Here is a 12782-nt window from a genome sequence, read left to right on the forward strand (position 1 = left end):
TTCATATATCTGTTGACCATCTGTATGTCTTCCTGTAAAAGCAAACCATGTTTTAATCAAATTGTTTGATTTTTACAATATAATTTTAATGAATATGTAATAGTTTATGGATGTCCTATAATTCCTTTAATAAAATTTATTGTTGGGTGTTTATGGTTGTTTCTATTCTTTTATTATACTAAATAATTCCGGGATGAATGACCTTGGATGTAAATCTTTGCATACCTCTCTGATTATTACTTTAGGATAAAGACATAGAAATAGAGTTGCTGGGTCAAGGGCATGTAAACAAGATCCAAAGGCAAAAAAGCAAAGAGAGGTACTGTCTTGGTTCACTTTCTCAGGAAGAAGAAAACTTTCTCAGGGACCCCTCTTTCCAGAAGATTTCCCCTTATGCATCGTAGACAGAATTATATCATGTGCATATGCATAAACTAGGTAGGTACTGGCAAGGGTAGTGAGACTACATGACTGGTTTAGACCATTCAGATGTATTCCATCGCATCTAATACCTCAAAATATGGCTTTTTGTTATTAAGAATAATTTGAAAGTAGCTGTTTGATAGGAACCAAGTTCCTTTTGTAGTTACTGCAGGATATTAAAATGTTTAAATGCCTTTTCTAATTTGACAGGTGACAAATAGTTCCTTATTGTCATCTTTATTTATTTTTTTTGACTATTGATGGGCATGAACATTTTTTCAAATATTTATTGGTCATTGTATATCTTTTGTGATCTGCTGAATCACAGTTCATATATCATACAAACATGCACATCCTTTTAAAAGTGCTTGTGTTTTATTTTCTGAATCCTACAGATCCCAAAGCTATGTCTGCCTTATAGTCAGCCCCAAATAAAGGCATGTAAGATGAATGAGTTCAAATATATATGGGCTTACACACAGTTTGGTGTGTATTTTGTAGTAATAAGTAAGACTAAGTGGGAGAGTGGTTCACAATGCTATTGACCTCTAGAGACTGGAAAGTTGTGGGGTATAGATTTAAGGCAGCCTGGAAACAGAATAAGAGATTTTCCCATGACAATTCAGGCAGTCATGTCCAAAATACAGCTTACATTTATATTAGTTCAATGTATTTTCCGTTGGCTATCTTTTAAATGAGTTTTACAATGACTATTACAATGCCATCCTTCTTTAAGCCAAAAGAGTTTTGATGGGCTATAGAGAAAAAAACCCTATCATCTGAAGAAAAAGAGCATACCAGATATTAATTATAAAATTGTTCACCTTGACACTGACCCTTGTATTAATGAGTCCTTGTGTAATTCTCACTCAATTTTTTGAGAATAAATTTGCCATTCTCGTAGGTGAAATTGTCATAGTCTCTTAAGGCTAGAGTTCCATACAGAACTCTGGAGAGCAATAGCAAGAAATATCAGTCTATTGCTGAAGAACTAATATGGTGAGTAATTGGTTTAAATCTTGAGGTTTATGGGAATTGAATAAATGTGTGTGTGTGTGTGTGTGTGTGTGTGTGTGTAGGGGGAGGAACTCCTGAAAGCTTCTTTTGACAATGGGAGGCTTAGAAGTTTGTCTCATAAACCCAGGAGCTTGAAGTTCTGATGAGAAAAGTGCACAATTTTCTAATTTCATGATTAAAAATAAAGGAATCTTTTTTAGGAACAAAACCTAAGAACTACCTTCTATGGAGCCTTGAATAAATGAGCCAGGCCCCCTTCCTATGTGGTTCATGATGTCGGTCAGTACAGTGGCGAAGCAGCATCGTCTCTAAGACAATGAGTAATTGTACTCCCTTTGGTCCATCAACAGCAGCTATCTGGTTACGTTAACATAATCAGCCTTCATGAGGAAACGGTTATTTAGATTTGTAATTATTGATAATACTATTAAATAGATTTTTACAATAATGTATCAATCTATCTCTAACAGCTTCTACTTATGGTTGGCTTTTTTTTTTTTAACCATAGAGAATGAATGCACCAAATCGCTCTTTCTTTGCTTTACTGGGATTTTCCAATAATTAAACATTAAAATGACTTTTGCATGGAGGACATGTGGACCATTCAAGGACTATATAATTGATTATGAAATCATAATTGATTGCAGAGTTCTATAATCCTCCATCATTTAGACATGAGCTCAATCAATGACGAGCCAATGAGAATTTTGAAGCGAATTATAAAGTGGTTAAGTATTAAAGCTCATTGGCACTCAGGTGCATGTGAAGAGATTATAGAAATATGCTGGTAAGAAAAAGGCTGTATTTGTTCTCTCCCTGCCTCACCTAGACGCGAGTCTCTGAGTATCGGTGGTAGTCCCCAAAGCCCAAGTCTTGTCTGCTCACTTTATAATAATGTCCACAGGTAGGGTATTGAGTTTGGACTGATGTTATGAATTGAATGTTTCTCTCATTCATATGTTAAAGCTCTAACATCCAATGTGATGATCATTTGGAGGTGGAGCCTTTGGGAGGTAATTCAGGTGAGGTTAGGTCATGAAGGTGGGCCCTCAGGGCGGAACTGGTACTCTGATAAGAAGAGCTCTGTCTCTGTTACGTGAAGACACAACAAAAAAGTAGCCAGGAGGAGAACTTTCACCAGGAATCAAACTGGCCAGCACCTTGATCTTGGACTTCTCAGCCTCCAGAACTGTGAGAAATAAATGTCTCTGGTATTTTGTCATGGCAACCTGAGCAGACTAAGACAGACTGAGATCTAGTTACTGAGAATTTGATAAAGAAGTTGGATTTTCAGGTGTATTGTTTCATGACTATTCCTTTCTTTGTATTAATTTCGTTCTTCATTTTTATTAGCAATCATATCATACTTTATCAGCAGTTATGGAATATACAATTTGGCTTGATTACTTAATTGCGTAAGAATTTATTAAGCATATATTAATGTAGCCACTTTGGCTACATTAATAAAAGGTACAAAAGTGAATAAATGCCGGTCACTGCAATTGAGCATATAACAGTTTATACCTGGATTGTAAAAACTAACTGACAACAGGGGACTGAAGTAGGTGCTGTGGGAATCCAGGGAGTGAGACTTCCAGAGGATTCCAGGAAGGCTTTCAAGAGAGATGACAGTTTGAGTTTTACTAAATAATAAAAGTGCATGTGAAAATTAATATTAACACCCTAATGTTATAGAGTATAAATTATGAAACACATTAAACATACACGAAATGTAGTAAATACTATAATAGACTTCTGTATATCTACTACGCAAATGGAATACAAGTAAGCTTTGTTTTTGATATCTTCTTTCATTTTTTTTTAAAGCAGGAAAATGGCAAGAGTTAATAGCTTAAGTTCTATCCTTCATCCCTTTATTTTTTTTCTTATCCAGAAGTATACTATTCTGAAATTAATGAGTTTCACTATACATATTTTGGAATGCAAACTGCATAGGTTAAATATATGCATATAGAATCGTTATATGTATTTTTTAAGTGTACATCACAGCATTCTTCTAAAACTTGCCATCTTCATGTATGCATGTTTTTGAGGTTTATTCACATCCAGATAGCTTATTTCCTCACTTTTTCTGGAGGTTTTATAAATCAATAATGGAATAAACTTATACATATCTTATATGAATTTGAAAGAGTATTTTCTGATGCCTAGAAATGGGGCTCTTAAACTATTGCAAAGAAACTCTCAGACTATATTTTTATCATTTCAAGAAGGTGTTGTTCCAACCCAGGAAACTGCTTCATCATTTGAACACAAACTGCAATATGAACCTCTCCAGTAACAAAGTAAAATAACATGATCATTACTTTTTGGGGCTTCCTGTGTGCCAGGCACTGTTGAATGTAGTTCACATGCATTATTTCTTTCATCATGTTTAGTTTCAACCGTTCTTTTTTCTTTTTCATTTCAACTTTATTTGTATAACAGAAAGCTTTGTCTCCAGTTAAAGGATTTTTCATTTTAATGAAGTCCAACATCAATTTTTCTTTCATAGATCATGCTTTTTAAAAATTGTTATTTTGTGGTATAAAGCACATAACATAAAATTTACTATCTTAACCATTTTTAAGTGCAATTCAGTAGTGTTAACTATATGCACATTGTTGTGCAATTGATCTCTAGAACTTTTTCATCTTGTAACACTGAAACTCTATACCCATTGAACAAGAGTGCCCCATTTTCTGCTCCTGGTAACTGCACTCTACTTTCTGCTTCTATGCATTTGACTACTTTAGATACCTCATATAAGTGGAATCATACAGTATTTATCCTTCTATGACTGACTTATTTCACTAGCACAATGTCCTCAAAGTTCACCCATGTTGTAGTGTATAACAGGATTTCTTTCTTTTTTAAGGCTGAATAATATGATATTGTATGTAAATACCACATTTTGTTTATTCATTCATCCATCATTGGACATTTGGGTTCTTCCGCCTTTTGTAAATAGTACTATAATAAATGTGGGTGTGCACATATCTGTTCAATATCTTCTTTTCATTTCTTTTAGACGTATACACAGAAGTGGGATTACTGGATCATATGATAGTTCTATTTTTAATTTTTTGAGGAATCTCTGTACTGTTTTTTTTTTTTTTTTTTTAATAATTGCCATCCTAATGGGTATGAGGTATTATTACATCATGGTTTTGATTTACATTCTCTTCAAGATTAATGACCTTGAACATTTTTGCATATGTTTGTTGGCCAAACATATGTATGTCTTTTTTGGAGAAATGTCTGTTCAAGTCATTCGCTATTTTTTCAATTGGGCGATTTATTTACTTTACTGTTGAGTATTAGGAGTTCTTTATATATTCCGGATATTAAATCCTTATCAGATATACAGTTTGCAAATATTTCTCCCATTCCGTAGGTTGCCTTTTCACTCCATTGATTATTTCCTTTTAGCGTAGAAGAAATTCATTGGGTGTGTATGAGCATTCTCATTTGATTATATCCTAGACGGTATTGGATAGTGTCAGGGTTTTTAATTCTTGTCCCTCACATTTTATAGACTCTGAAAGTCTCGAAATTTGGGCAGAAATAGTGCTAAAACCCAGGACTCATTCCCCGCCCAGGGCTCAATAGTTAGTTTAAATATTAATCATTTTTGTTTATGCTCATTTACCTGTACTTCCTACAACATTTTCAGAGATATTTTAAAATAATTGACAAAGTTGTGGGCCTGAAGTTTGGGTTTTGCCCTGATAGTCCCCCTCATCACAAGTCTGGTAGTGAGGGGATGCAGTCTTATCTTTCATTTCAAAAGCCTCCTGGAAAACATGACTACTTATCTTGTTGTGTTTTCTAAGTATGTATAGGGAATGGGAGCAGCATATTGGGAGTGACATTATACACATTTATTTGGAAAGTCTGGGGCACTTTAAGACAGAGCTAGAGGTGCAATGCAAGAAATGGTTGAATTAAAAAAGGTTCATTAAAATAGGCCCAGGTGTTATTAATGCAATCAAGGATAAAAGTTGTTTGGACAGAGATGCTGAACAATTCAAATCTGGAAGGCTGATGTGGTCTGCTATTATGAAAACACAGGGGTGCTTTTATAGGTGAACATATTTCTATGTAAATCAGATATCATTCTACAGAACTCATTATTCAAAACTAATATTAAAAAATCTTCCTTCTTTTACCTTTGTCTCAAAGTACTTCCTGTTGGCTGAAAGGGCTGAAAAGATAGGTATCCACAAAAGTTTATAGGCATGAATTAAAGCTTAGGTCATTTCCCTGAGGAACACATGACCTAGAATTAGGCCCTGCGTTTCTGAATAATTCAGAGAGACACCAGGGAAAAGGGCAGCGTAATGGGTGAATCTCTGTCTAGCCACACTCTAGGAAGCTCTCTTTTACTTAATGCAGACCTGCATTTGTTTACTCGAAAGCTAATTGACCTTTAAACCTCAGTGTCCTCATCTGAAAATAAGGATAATAATTCTGACTTCACAGGAGTGTTGTGACAATTAAAAGAGGTAATGCATTCGAAGTGCCTACATGTAGGAAGCACTTGATAAATGCCACCTCTTCTTATTGGTTTCTAACCTCTCTGAATTCTGAAAAGGCTTTTGGTGGAGTGCTTCATAATTTAGTAGCTAATTGCATGCTGTCTTATGTAGTTTGCTACAGTTTCTTCTAAGTTAATTGTGTCTTTCTTAAGCTTCATAGATCTTATGAAGATCACTGTCTTAGTAATATCTAAACCCACTCCTTTACACTGTACAAATGTGTCCACAGATTTTCCTTTACACATCTTTTTAATGTTCAGCTGAATATGGATGAAGCACTCTACAATATGTATTAACTGATTGATGGCTCTTTGTCGGAAAGATGAACTCCTTCCAGAAGTGAATTCAATGATTGTGAATCATAGAGCTTCACTTTGAAGACAGGGCATAGTACATTTAAAAACATTTTAAAAGAAAGCTTCTCCTTTTGAGAATATTTAGTCTGCTAGATTAAATAAAAATGATTATGAATCCTTTTTCATGGAAGCACTCTGGTAAAGTTAAAAAGTGCCTGTGGCACACTGTCCCTTTTTGAAGAGGGAAATACAATACCGTAATGGTACGTGAAGCTCATCGCTAAGCAACAGAACCAGGTCTGGCCTCCACGGGAGTAAAAATTCTTTGTTCACTATGATAAAGAATGACTAAATGGAAAATGCTTAATAGAATAACACCACAATAATACCATTATTTTTCAAAGCACTAATCAGCAGTTGATAACTAATTTTCATTTTCATGGGCATCTCTGATAATAGCTCACAGTTCTGTTCTCTGAATGAAAGAGTTCAACAAGAAGGCTTTGGATATTCATTTTGTGGAAGGCATGGATCTGGCATCTAAATGAAAAATCACCAATCCCTGTGTTCTAGGTTTTATCCAGGATTATAAAAATCCATCTCAAGTAATTTCAGTACTGGTTAATCTTGATGGAAATGTGTTTATCATTTAAAACAATGATCCCAAGACAGCATCACCTGGGAACCTGGTAGAAATGCACATTCCAGAGCCCCATTCCAGGTCTGCTGAGTCAGAGACTCTGGGGGCAGGGTCTGGAACTCATCTTTCACTAACCCTCCTGGTAATTCTTATACTCTTTAAAGTTTCAGAACTAGGAGGATCAGGATAACTGCATGAGATACATAAAAGTAGACAGTTGGAGAGTTAAGTTCAGTTTGGCACCACTAGAACATCTTGAACCCACTGTTGAACCGTTGCACCAGTTTGAACTCAGAAAGTAACCACGGAGGAAAAAGCATATGTAGTGGAGGAGATTCTTCAAGGCAGCCTTTACTCCCTGCTGAAATTGGAGCCATCTATAAACAGCTTCCATCAATTGCATCTGTGACAAGCAGTTTTTGAAGAGCTCATTTACTAAGGATACACAGTAATTTTTTTGTTCTCCCTCCTATCCAATAGATATTAAGGTGAAATGACATACATTGCTTATGACATGGGCGATTGGTAACCTGAAAAGTTTTATTCAAAATAAAACAAAGTCTAGAAAAAATATGTGCACATCGATATCATATGTGCACATGGTATCAGTTTGAAAGTTTGAAATCATGTGTATTAACTCATGCAAAATGACTGAAAAAGCCATTGCTCAGTTACATATTAAAAATTAAATTGGTAAGTGATGTAATTTCATTCTATCAGCTACTGGTCCTATAGCCACAAGTTGCTTTACTTCTCTATGCCTCCTTTTTACTTTTATGAAATAAAAAGCCATTTCTTATCTATTTTCCATTTCTGAATTCTGTGGTTGTACTCCACATTCTATGATACAGTTCATATTTTTTTCAAGGAGTGTCATCTGCAGTAGCTCACTTGAACTATGCAAGAACCCAATCCTTCTGCACAGTAAGAGAAATGTTTAACTTTGGAGAACTTAATCATAGAAAGCACATAATAATTATTATATAGGTTTGGCAGAAGTTTCAGACATTTAATAATTAATTAACCTGGGAAATGCTGTTTTAAAAGTCTTTTTGTGCTTACAGGATGTGCATAACAGGAAGAATCTTCTTTCATAGCCAAGTCTTGATCTCCATGTGCTCTCGAAGTGAACACTGCAACCTTCCAGGAGAGAGCCATGAACTCTACATTGAGGCTAAGCTACCCTGAACTTATTATCCTGGGTGAATGTTCCTAGGGAAGCTGGCCAATCTAAAGGGAGCGTAGTACTCTCACGGCAATAATTAGGATTTAAGACTTTGGAATAAGACTTGTATTTGAGTCCTGGTTCTATTACATAGCTAATTGTACCTACTTCATAAAGCTGCGCAAGAACTGAATAAAGCTAGATGAGATGACATTTATAAAGAATATCCACATTTCCTAGCATGTAGTAAATGTTCAGTAATTGTTAGCTAAAAAAATAGAATTAAAACTATTTAAACTGGATAATTTAAATTAGGTCTCAGTGAATATGTTACTTTACCTAAAAACCTGTGTTCTTTTGCATTCTGCTTATTCTTTGTATTCAAATGTGTCTTAGGCTTATTCACTAATTCATTTATTGACTTCTTAACTCAAGAACTATTTATTGAGCACCTATTATATGTCAGACTCTCTTAGAGACATTGGAAATATAACAGCCAACAGGACAGCAAAGGTCCCTGCTCTTATAGACATGCATTTTAACAGGGAGAGACAAAAAATACTCTTCTTCCCAACAAACAAAGCAACAAACAGGCAAATAAAATTCACCAGTAGTGATAAATGCTATGAAAAGACTGAAACAAGGTGATGTGGTAAAGTCTGGGAAGCAATTTTAGGTCACATGGTCAGAGAAGACCTCTCTAGGGAGGTGACACCGCGTGACAAGGTAGAGCAGAGTTCTGGAGCCTGAGCAAGATTTGATAGTGATTTAGATGAGGGTAGTGGTGGTTAGGATGGAGAGATGTGATTGGGTTAGTGGTTGTAGAAATAGAATCAATAGACTTATTGATGGATTGAATGGAAGGTATGAGGGAAAGAGAAGAGTCAAAGACGACTACTACAGTCTTTGGCTTGGTGGGAATTGGTGCCATATACAGAAGTGGAGAGGACTGGGGAGGAGTAGGCTGGCGGTCAGAAAGATCAGGTGTCCACATTGAGAAAGATTAGGTTTGAGTTGCCTATTGAACTCCAAGTGGAGATGTCAAGTAGAAAACAGGACACATGAGGCCAAAGCTAAATATTTTAAAGAATTTTTGCCTTTAGACAACATTTAATGGAATGGGTTGGATGAGAGTACTTAGGGAAAAAAGTACAGTTAGAAAAGAGGTCCTAGGAGTATTCTTAAAGTTTCAGATACTTATGACTCATAACAAAAGCTTATAAAAATGACATATATGTATATATACACACATATGTATGTATATATACACATATATATGAATGAGACCTATAACCCTTATAAAATTAACTGCATAAAAATGAATTGGTAGGAATTTTTGCTTTCTTATATTTAGCATACATGAGTGGGGGCCCAAAAAGCAGTCTGGTTGTAAAGCACTGATCTCATATGTGTTTAATGACCCATGTTTTTGAGTGCCTACTGAAAGGCATCATATTAGGCACTATGTGTAAAATGAAATCAATAAGGCAGTCCTGCTATTTATTGGTCAAACGTATTTACTGAGCACTTGCTGTGTGCATAGTACTAGATCATTTGGATAGACCACAAAAATGGAAAATCAGTTCTCCGTCTCCAAGAGAAGACAATCTAAAATTGCCACTCAAAAGGAGAACAAACCACTCAAAAGTCACAAGAATAGTATGTTTCCTTTTCCTTCTCCATATCTGATGTTCTTGGTCCATTAGGAGAAATCTATGTGGGCTGAATGAACTTGGTGTGGTAGGCCACAGTCCATAACTCATTCCGTCTTTTCCCTTCCCTCCCACTTCTGGTCAATGTAAGGGCTTCTCTGGGTAGAGAAAAGCTTATTTCAGCCCATCTCATACTTCTAGTTGACGGCACTCCAAGCATCCCAGCATTTATATTCTCATTATCTGGGGAGAAGAGACATAAAGAATCCATCGGCACTTTTAATGGCTAAGTTGTTTTCCTTACCAAATCAAACAGTGTCCCTGAAGAACAGTTCTAATGCCTCGATATTAACATACACTATTTGTTCAAAATTTTATACTTCCTGTATAGCTAGTAGATGGATTGGATGCATGCCCACTTATCAGTGCAAATGAGAGGGAAGGAAAGCACCCTCATCTGGGATAATGGTTGCTTTTGCTTTATTTAAATGATGCTAAACCTTTTGGTGGATTGTTTTCAGAACAGCCCAGCCTCAATTATGCTGAAACAAAATGATTATCTTTAGTAGTCATTGTTTAATTTTTAAATGGACTTTATTTAAAAACCCCAGATAAAAGCATAGTTCATTTAACCACTTGTTACATTTACTGATATCAGCCTGGCAGACTCGTAATGATGTAGTTCTCTGCATGGAAGGAAACTCTCGGTAAGGTCGATGTAAAGTTTTTGTGGTCACTGTGGCCAATCGGTAATGGAAATATTGTTTTTTTTTGGTGGGAGGCAGGGTCAAAATAATTTCTTTGTGCTTTATGATGTCAGATTCTGTGGTCTCAGCCACATATTTGGCTTTATACTTAAATAAGTTCAAACTTCTTTTTCAGTTGTTGTTTATTGAGACACCTCTTGGCCCCCTTTCCCTGATAATAGTGCAAGTTTCTCCTATGTCACTTCTCTTGAACAAGAATGGAAAGAATACTAAATTACTCATCATGAAATGCTAAGATAATCCACTTTATGTCTCTTATTCAAAGGGTATTGATTTCTCTTCAAAAATGATACGTGATGTCAGCCAGGTAGTTTTTCAGCAGGGAATTTAGCAATTAAATTTTGCCATTTAGAATACTTAGGTTTGGTTGTTAGAGAGTACTTGAGAGAGTTTAAATGGCATCCATTTACTAGTTTCTTTCAATCATTGCATTTAGTTATACCAGTCAGTACCTAGATTGTATTATCTTGTGCTTTATATTGGGTTAATATCAGGAAAGTCCAGTTGAAGAACATTTTAGTATCTCATGTAAATTAATATGGGAAAACCATAGTTATAAATTTATCTGATGTTCCTTATATAAAGAATCATTTGATAAATTCCTGCTTGAACCCGATGTCAGAGAAATTTTAGCATCTTTAAATGATTTGGTATATTTTCTTTCTTTAAGAGATGGGAACTATACAACACAAATGTTTTTTTTTTTTTCTTTTTATTGTGAATACTAGGAAACTCAGAAATTATTTTAACATGTCCTAATATCTTTAGGTATCCTCATATGTCACTTTCTTAACTGGCTTCTTATCTATCTTTTAAATGTGTGTAGTCCAGTTTTACATCTACTGCAAACTTTTTTGAAGAAAAATAGGAAAGGTCACCTCCTTAAAGAGGCTTTCTCTGCAGACTCAACTGAAATCAGCTCTTTTCCTCTGGCCCTATGATTGATTTTCTTATCAAAGCTCTCTTCCTTCATGGCATTTATAATAATTCATAATTATTACTTTTGTTTCCTTGTTTGTGTTTGTCTCTTCCTCTAGACTCTAAATTCCATGAAGTCAGAGAACTGATCTCTTTCAGTATGTTAACTCTAGCTAATCCTAGCATATAATAAATGCTCAATAAAAACTTATTGATATCAAATTATGAATAAATTGCAATAATTCTAGTAGTATCAATCACTAAATTCTGATAGCATAATACTGCAAACATTAAGAAATGTTAAGGTATTAAATTAGTGCATGATAATTTATACAATAATGTATTTGGCTCTTTTCAAAAGTTTGCAATTTAGGTTTTTGTAAACTGTCCCAGGATTTTTACAATAAGCAATTATTAACCGAAGATCGAAATGGGATATCAGAAAACTGAAAGAATCCTTAGAATTTATAACTTATTAAAATAAAAATCAATTGGTGCTTATTATTCAGGTGACATTATCTACAGCATAATACTTTTATCAAAAGTTATACAGAGAGGATGAGAAAAAAAGTGGCGTAAGTAATAGAGACTCTGTTCGTCCCTCAGGCGACCAAATCAAAGTTGTGACAGAAACAAGGAGCAAACAGCAAGGAAAATTGCCTGGGATCTAGATGAACAAGCCATATAACTAGGGAGAAATCTAAGAAATCACCCTGCAATGGCAGAAGGTAGGATAAGGCAAGGATGCGAGGCTGCCAGGACCCTAGCGGCTGAATGGGGTGGAGGCTGTGGCAGCGGCAGCTGCAGATGCCTCTTAAAGTGGCTGCATCCGCAAGTGGACTTGCGCGGTGACAGATCTGCTCGCTCTGAGCACCAGTGCCGGTTTGGCTGTGCAGGGACTTATAGGGCAACACTGAGTTGTCTGAGTGAGGGAGGCAGCAAGGCTCTCTACCCACAGAAGTGCTAGTGGTATCCATTGTTCTTCTGTTGAGCCCTCCCTACTCCTAGTGCGCAGACTCAGCACTGCCATAGCAGAGACGTCATCAAACTGGATAACAGAGGTTGCTCTGCCCAGAGGATTCCCTAAAACTCTGCCTCCTCCAACTCGGGGCCCCACCCAAGCCACATCCAGGTATATTCTCAGCGAGTCAGATGCTCCTTGTTGAGCAGCACCTAGACTCACACCGAAGGCAGCTGGCCTCATTTTCTGGTGTGGCCTTTTGAGACAACTATAAGCACAGCATCTGTAGATTGCTTGCTAAATCTTAACAGGTGGACCTGGAGGGGCACAGATTTGGGCTAAATTTGGCCTGCAACTGAACCCCTCTCAGGACTGTGCCACTGGACATCTACTTCACAAATC

Source organism: Pteropus vampyrus, unplaced genomic scaffold (assembly GCF_000151845.1).
Source record: "Pteropus vampyrus isolate Shadow unplaced genomic scaffold, Pvam_2.0 Scaffold70, whole genome shotgun sequence".
NCBI classification, from domain to species: domain Eukaryota; kingdom Metazoa; phylum Chordata; class Mammalia; order Chiroptera; family Pteropodidae; genus Pteropus; species Pteropus vampyrus.